The sequence below is a fragment of the Cupressus sempervirens genome, chromosome 2 (assembly GCF_028749045.1).
Source record: "Cupressus sempervirens isolate cs-2001-9-10 chromosome 2, ASM2874904v1, whole genome shotgun sequence".
NCBI lineage: Eukaryota > Viridiplantae > Streptophyta > Pinopsida > Cupressales > Cupressaceae > Cupressus > Cupressus sempervirens.
In genome coordinates, this window is record NC_143119.1 from 412,379,814 (window position 1) to 412,385,813 (window position 6,000).

Here is a 6,000-nt window from a genome sequence, read left to right on the forward strand (position 1 = left end):
AAGAGTTGACAAACTTTAGGAAAGGGAAGTTTAAGCATCAAATCCCACTAAAAATTGGAGTAGACTTGTTTAGGAAAAAAAACTTTGGACCAACCCAGAACCCTAGAATACCTCTCTTGCATGACCTACCTAGATATTAATGAATAACCATTTCGTATGAATTGATTGAGACAATGCAAAGTCGGCTAACTAACAAGGAACTGAAAAGGAGAGGAGATGAAAGTGAGCCCTCCATTATCATTTAAGGCTTACTCTTCACTGATAGAAAATGTTATAATTAGTCTACCTCTACATGTAGACTAGAACTATTTTGTAGTTGTTGAGTGGGCAAGAGGATATAATTGTATTACTTATATATTAACAATAATTTGAAAGGGTGCCCTTTACAATAATATAGCTTTTCCTACTATTCTAAGGTCCCTTACCCTAATAATAGAGGGAATGGGGTATACATGTAGGGGTAGGGGTTCCTATATGATGAAATCGATTTCCTCTTCCCTGATAGGCAGCCCTTCCCTGATAGGGGTACGTAGGGGTACAGGTAGGGCAAGCTGTGGGAAACATTGGTTGTTTTGGCGCTCTATATGTCCTATGCATAACATGACCCACTACTAATTCATGCATCTCCAATTACTAGATTACTTTGTTGCAAACAATTATGAACATAACCTCCCCTTTGTCTACATATTTTCTCCTTTTTTACAAAGTATTTTTTGAGTAGAGTTAGGTAACCTTCCTGTAGTTGAGTCTAGTGATGGAAGTTTGATAGATTAGTGATTGAAACTAACTCTACTCTATAGTGGAGCCTTGCCCCTATTATTTCTATGGGATATGGGCCTTAGTAGAGTTATATAGTTGAATTGTGGGAGTATTGTAAAGTGGTGAATAAAGTGGAGTGATTGTTACAAAGTAGCAATGATTGTAAGTTGCCCTCAAATTCTATGGCCTATTATTTGCTCACCAATGCTCAATAGTGTCGAGGAGGCACTCTACTACCATATAATAGTAGGGGAAGCCAAAATAAAGCTTCTTCCTTAATTTTATAAGCATCATTGTGCATCTTGATATAGCCACTTCCCTTGTTGATAGAGTGATTGCAAAGCTCAATAGTGCAAAGCTACCCACTCCACCTGTATTGCATAAAAATGTAATGAACAGAATAACACTAAGCAACTAATGCATATTCCTACATGATTATGCAAACCTCAAAATATGAAAGATAAACATGTAACTAAGCATAACATGAAATCAAAATAGCACTATGCAAACCTCACAAATCACCAAGTGATTGATGATTTCACATTGTTGTGGGATGTGGTCGCTCACCAATCCTGCAGCATAACAATAGGCTAGATAGTGCTTTTTGAAATGAGGAGAGAGATCTCCTTTTATAGGAAAAGAGATGAAATGGACAGTTGAGATTGAATGCAAGATGAAGGGCTAGGATCTCTTAAGATCGATGAGGTGTCCATGAGGTGGAGGCCAAGTAGACTCCATGTGGATTAGGGTTTTTGACCATTCAAAGGGGGGAAGATGCTCACACATGTGTGAGCAACCTTTGATGTGACATGTCTATGACAGGTGTAAGAGGGTTGGAGGCTCAAGATTTCTTACACATGTGTGAGACACCTTGGTTCACATGTGAAGGGGGACAAGGTTGTAAGTGGTGTAAGAGTCACATGTCACATGTGACTAGGGTTTGCTAATCCTTTGATTAGGATTGTGAAAATGATTAAGGATGAGATTAGATGAGGAACTAGGATTAATTAGTGGATAAGTGGTTTGACCTAGGTTAGAAGGATGGGTTAGGTTAGGGCAGTGAGGTTAGGTGAGGGTTAAGGTTAGGAGCCATGTGCTCAAATAAGATTAAATTTAATATTTAATTTCAAGTAGGATTAGGAAAGGGATTAATTAAGTAAACGAAGTACTTAATTAAAATGAATGGGTTAGGATGCAAGGGGAATAGGTTAGGATTTTAAATAAACCTTAGTTTATTTAAATCAAGGAAGGGCAATATAATTAAATAAATGTAAATTTATTTAATTAAAGGTAAGGTAATTAAATAAATAATAAATATCTATTTAATTGGTTGGGATAAGGGATTTGGACAATTTTAGGTGACCACTACCCTTCTCTGCACTTCCCGCTGCGGCCCTTCACCACCACTGCCTCCCGTGGCTCACCTTGTGAATGCCACATCCTCCTCTTGCCTCCACTATAGACTCCATCCCCTACGCTTCCCACCTGTAACACTGCCACTATGTTGCGCTTCACATCCGCGGCCTCTGCACTGCCGCTCCCCACGGTCGTGGCCCACTGTAACCCACTCTCCCTTCTCCCACGTGACGTTGCGACTGTCACAATCGCCGCAGCCCCCCACCCGCGACCTCTGCACTGCTACCTTTTCCCAACTTTGCCCCTCCTTCCTCCCCCTCTGTCTCCACCTAAAACCCTAACTTCTCTTTCGCACAGTTTCCACCGCCTCTGCCTGACCACCCGATCAAACCCAGCTCCGCTCTGCTCGTCCTACAGTACTAACTTGCTAGATTAAGAGTAGTGCCAAATTAATTGGTGCTTTTAATCTGACACCATTATTAGATTAAAAAATTATTGAACTGGACTGTGGCATTCTATTTCATTAATGTTGAGTGAACTATAAGATGAACCAGCTCATTAACGGTAATGTCTAAATGTCAAAACCCATCAATTAGTTGATTAAGTCTTTATAACAGGGGTTTCAACCTTGATCAAGATTAGAAAAAAAGAGGAGTTTTGGTTAAAAATACTTATATTTTTGTTTAGGGTTGCAAACGTATTTGTTTTCTTATTTATAATTGCTGGAAAATGATTCTATCAATGTGAAGCTTGTTAAAAATAATCTTTTAGAATGCTAGTCTAGACTTGTTAAAAACTTTTGCCATTGCATAAATGTTGAAAGGAAAGTGAACTATTTTTTTTTTAAATTTTTTTTTATTTAAAAAAAAAAATAAAACAAAAAACAAAAAACAAAAAAAAATTTGCTTGACATGCCTCTAACAGTCAAATTTTTGCTCTCATGTCACTGATTTCAGCACTACATCAGCATTCCATGCCCTTCTAAGCTATAAGGAGTAACCTTCCCTTTTTTGCTCATAACTTGAGCATACAAGCTCTGTTTTTGCAAAATGAAATATCACTGAAAATTTGATTCCGAGCCCGTCGTCATGGTTCTAGTTTTATGAGATTTTGATGTTGTTTATATCTCTATTTTTCCTATTAAACACCAAAATTTGTGCTAACACTTTCATTGCAAGGTTTTCGATGCACTAACTTGTGGTTTTGTAGGGATATTTTCTCACTAACCATATTGCTTGCAAGTTTTTTCCTTAATTTTATTTTGAGAAATGAACTTGTATGCCCAAACACTCATCTTTGAATGCATGGTTAACGCTAAAATGCTAAAACTTAATCTTGAATGCATGGTTAATTGAACAACACTTTTTCTCTGGAATGAATGATAACACAATCTTGAATGTCTAAGGATCAATGAACATTGTAATACACATTTCAATTTGGTGCTTACAACAAACAATCACTCAATCTTGAATGCATAATGAAATTGGTTCTTTCCTTGTTGAATTTGCTTATGCACACGCTCAATTTACTTTCTTGTTGATGAACCCATGTTTTTCATTTATGTTGACAACAATTTCAAGTTGGAAAGAACATTGTATGTTATAAACACGTGTGTCTTCAAAGTAGATTACAAAACTTAAAGTTTCATCAGGAAAGAACGCATGTCTTTTTGAATCTCGAGGCCACTTACGTATTCTCTCCCCTCGCGCCTTCGGGTGATCTTGGGTGCACAAGAAATAAGTGATCTTATTTTTCTTTTTTAGTAGGCTTGCTTGGGAATTTCATCACCCCTTGGGATGACCTCAACTCTAGTGTTCTGGCAGAGTATAAAAATTGGGAGGTGAATCGAAAGACACCTCTCTTGGAAGAAAAATATTATCACTCTTGGCTAAGCCCCAAAGAACTTTATACCTTTGGGAAGTGAAGGAGGAGATTTGGGTTACCATCTCCCCTCAGCTATGTGGGAGTATTTTCTTTCATCTACAAATTTGGACCTCATGTACCTTGCGTATATCGAGGACAACCCCTAGTTGATCCTTGTATAGCCGAGTTGTAACCTTATAGGATTGTTGTTGTGTTTAAAGTTCTTGAGTGTTCAAAACACACTTTCCTTGTACATATTTCCTTGTTTTCTTTTTCATCTTAAACCTAAAAATCCAAAAAAATCATAAAACATAAAAATTCAAAAAAAAAATCATAAAAGTTTAAAAATCAAAACATTTCAAAAACAACAAAAACAAGTCTTGGTTTTGGTCTTCTTAGTCAAGTTGTCCACATCATTTCCACATCACTTCTTCTTTCCATCAAAGTCATCACCCTCATACATCTCTTGTCTTCATCATTCAAACCATCTCTCCACATCTTAATCATCTCCATTCATCCAAATCACTTCCTTGTCATTCAGTCTCATCCATCATCTTCATCCTAGTCATGTTTCATCATCATCCAGATTCAATTTTCTCTACCAATCTCATAATTTTTTCTTAATTCAATTCATCATCATCATCATTCTTCTAATCCAATTCCTTGTCAAATTCATTCTTTTCTAATCAATTCTTAATTCAATCCATTTATATCTTCATCCATACTCAATCTTTCTAATTTCATCCACGTCTTCCTCTAATTCAATCTTTCACCAATCTTCTACTCTGCACATAGGAGCATTGTCATCACCATTGGATTTTCATTCAAATCTCACATTCACATGGTTAGGGTTTTTATCAAATCAAATCAAACCCTCATCAACATCAATATCAATATCAAATCAAATCAAATCCAATCAATTTTGAGTCAAATTCAAATCAAATCAACACAAAGTCCAAACTTGCTCCTAGTCTTAAGTTCATATTCCATCCATCCTCGAATCTTTTGTCACTCTTCCTCTAACATCTATGGATCTGAATTTTCTTAATCAAATGGTTGACAATCTTCAAAGACAATATGGAATTATACCTCCCATTCAACCTACATATCAAATTCATCCTCAAAACTTCATATCCAACTCTAATTCATCTCATGTCCATTATTCTTCTACCTTTGACAAGGGAAATCAACCTCATTATCCTTCCACTACATATGATTCCATTCATAGCCCACACACTTCCTCCAACACAAATGTCCTTGCCACGAAAATTGAGCAACTAAAGAATCATCTTTTAGCAAGTCAACAGCAAGAGTACACCTTCCATGACATGTGTCCTCTTCCCCCATGTTTCAAAGATCATAGTCCTCATGTCCCATCCAACCCCAATCCTCCATGCAATTCCCTCCACAATCCTAGTCCTCCAAAAACATTATCCCCACCTCTTAAGGGATATTTCTCATCACTCTTGGCTAAGTGTAAAGAACAAGATAAAGGGAGCCAATCACCCAAAGTTCTTCCTCCAAAGCATGTCACTATAGATTCCTCTTCTCCTCTAGATCCGAGAATTTTTCCATCCCATCATTGCCTTATCCCTCAAGACCCATTTATCCCTCTTACTCCATCTCATGATCCCCTTCCTAATCAAGATCAAGACATTCCATTTCCAGACTTAGCATCCATCAATCCTCAGCTTCACGAAGAAATACCTTCCACTCCATCCACTAATGTTCCTCCATGTCAAGATCAAATCACTCCATCTCATGGTTCCATTCCCTCCACCCCAACATATGATCCTATTCCATCTCATGATCCACTCATTCTGCTTCATGATCCTCTTCTAAGTCAATATCAAAGTACCCCTTCATTTTCCTTTCATGATCCCACTCCATCCCAAGATCCTATTATCCCTCATAATCCTCCACATGATCCTATCATACCTATCCAATCCACTCATGAACCCCATACACCTGGACTCTCATCTTGTCTTGAAAATGCTAAGTATCCCATTAAAGAAATAATGT